Below are 2,976 nucleotides of genomic sequence, written 5' to 3' on the forward strand. Positions count from 1 at the left end.
ACCCTACACAACTACCACGGAATACTAACTTTCTACGGATGTTTACTCCGAGCCTGGGCAATATTTCGTGATATTGCATCATCTTGCTCGATTAGAGGTCAACCGAACATTTTCCTTGCATTTTCGAATATTCAGTAAAACCCTTCTAATTACTTGTCCAGATTCCCTTCATGTTGGGTTGTGTTGTGATGCTCAGATTATGTTTGACTCGAAAACACACAAAAAATTAAGTTTTCGGTCCATTTCATGTCAAAATTTTAATCTGATCATCACCGAAAATTATAAGCGTTGTCCTTGAACACAACTGGAACTTCATGGAAAATTTCAAAGCGATCAGCGCTCTCTAATTTGGTAATGGGTTACTAAATAATATCTTAATACGTAAGCACCTGTACATATTTGATTGTAACTCCCACATCCGAGTACATACGACAATATAATTAGTATCACTTTAAAGGTCAACCACTCCTCTTGAATATACTATCAACTTCTCGGCTCTATGTCCTTCAGTGGCAAATATATACGCTATAGAATACAAATTTTGTCATTTTTCACACAAAAGTCAGGGTCCATTTAACCCGCTAAATATTGACCGATCTTTATCAAAACATGCATGCTTATTCTTTGGCCCAATCCCCTTCTCCATGCAAAATTCGCGATGTTTGGGCCATAATTGCGGCCTCTGGAACGACCAGAAAAACCGAAAAAGTATTTGGTCCATTTAATCCCCTAAATATTAACCGATCTTTACCAAAAACAATAGGGGTCTTCATTGGGCCGAACCCTTCGTGAAGATTGGTCCATAACTGTGGCCTGTATCGTGTTTACAAATTATAATGGACAGACGGACGGACGGACACACATGTCTAGATCGACTCAACTAGTCGAGATATGACGGTCGGTATACTTAAAGGTGGGTCTAGGACCAATATTTCGCGGCGTTACAAACTCTTGAGGCTGCACAAAGCTATAATACCCTGACAACATAGTTGTGTAGGGTATAATGACAAAATTTTAATTCTGAGTCAAATATATTTACTCCTGAAGGACATAGACACGAGTAGTATATCCAAGAGGAGCGGTTATTATTATATTCAGAACGACACGTATTTTACACGGTGAAGGGGATCTGACCAAATACTTAGAACGGCTGTTTAGATGATGATCAGTCAATATTTCGAGGGTCAAATCAACCATAACCTAAAGTGACCACATTTTTTATTTTATGACGTAAATATTCACCACGCGAAAACAATATTTGGAAAATATGCCAGTGTAAGAACGTGGATCTTTACCTATAATCGGTCAAGAGGACGCAAAAGATTGCCCATGCTAAAAATATAGAACCACAGAAAGTTCGATTTTCGTGGTACTTGTGTAGGGTATCATATGGTCGGAAACTACGCTCCATCATTATGTGACGAGTTTCGCCGTTGGTTAAGAGGTTCATCGGGCATATCGGTTATGAGCTTTACAAAGCGTGATGGGTTTGGGGCCGACTATATGATACCCTTCACCATTATGGGTACATGCAAGACATGTTAATATCTACAATATCCTGTAGATACAGAAATTTCGCATACATCAGTTGGGGCCTAATTCAGTACTATGTGCAAAATATTGCTTCAATCGGAACAATATTGGGAGTTTGGTGCACAATTTACTGTAAATCGGACCAATCTATATATGGGAGCTATATCTTATTCTGAACCGATTTCAACTAAACTTCTCATTCATCAATGAGCTAATTTAGTACGATGTGTAAAATTTTGTCTCAAGTGAATAAATATTGGCAGTATGGTGCTCCATTTACATCAGACGAAACTATATATAGCTATAGCTATATCTAAAACTAAACCAATTCCAACAAAATTTCGCATTCATCAGTCGGGACCTAAACTAGTACGCTGTGCAACATTTTGCTTCAATCGTACCAATATTGGAAGTTTGGTGCACTATTTACATTAAATCAGTACTCTGTGCAAAATTTTGCTTTAGTCGCACCACTATTGGGAGTTTGGTGCACTATTTACATTGAATAGGACGAAACTATAAATCGGAGCTATAACTAAATCTGAACCGATTTCAACAAAACTTGGCATATAACTATCTAGACCTAATTCAGTACTCTGTGCAAATTTTGTCTCAATCGGATCACTATTGGGAGTTTGGTGCATCAATAAGATAAAATCAGACGAAAATATATATGGGAGCTATATCTAAATCTGAACCGATTTTCTTCAATTTCAATAGGGTTCGTCCTTGGGCCTATTAAGTGACCTGTGCTAAATTTCATCCAAATCGGATTATAAATGGGACCTGTACTTTGTTAACAAAAATACATGGACGGTCGGACGGACAGACGGACGGACATGTATAAATCGACTCAGAAAGTGATTCTATGCATATTCTCAAAAGGAACCATTGGTTTATCTCGATTTTTTTGCCTGTTACAAACATATGCACAAAGACACAATACCCTGTACCACAGTGTGGTGAATATTCGCCCCCTAAAAGGGGGCGAATATTAATAATTTTTGGGAGGGAGGTTTGTTACCATATACGACTACAAAAACCCAAATTACAGTCAATTCGGTCGAAAAATACGATCAGAACCCTCAAAATACCAACAATTTGGGGGTACCGTTATATGGGGACTACCAGAAAAACTGGACCTACATTTATAATTTTTAGTGGAGTAATTTAAACGTGGACCGATTTTATCCAATTTCAATGGGGTTCGTCCTTGGGCCAATTAAGTCACCTGTGCCAAATTTCATCCAAATCGGATCATAAATGCGACCTGTACTTTGTTAAAAAAAATACATGGACGGACCGGCGGACAGACGGACATGCATAAATCGACTCAGAAAGTGATTCTATGCATATTCTCAAAAGGAACCATGGGTCTATCTCGATTATTTTTGCCTGTTACAAACATATGCACAAAGACATAATACCCTGTACCACAGTGTG

This window comes from Musca vetustissima, unplaced genomic scaffold, assembly GCF_032173495.1.
Source record: "Musca vetustissima isolate MV318-11 ecotype Yass unplaced genomic scaffold, APGP_CSIRO_Mvet_v1 utg26262, whole genome shotgun sequence".
NCBI classification, from domain to species: Eukaryota; Metazoa; Arthropoda; class Insecta; order Diptera; family Muscidae; genus Musca; species Musca vetustissima.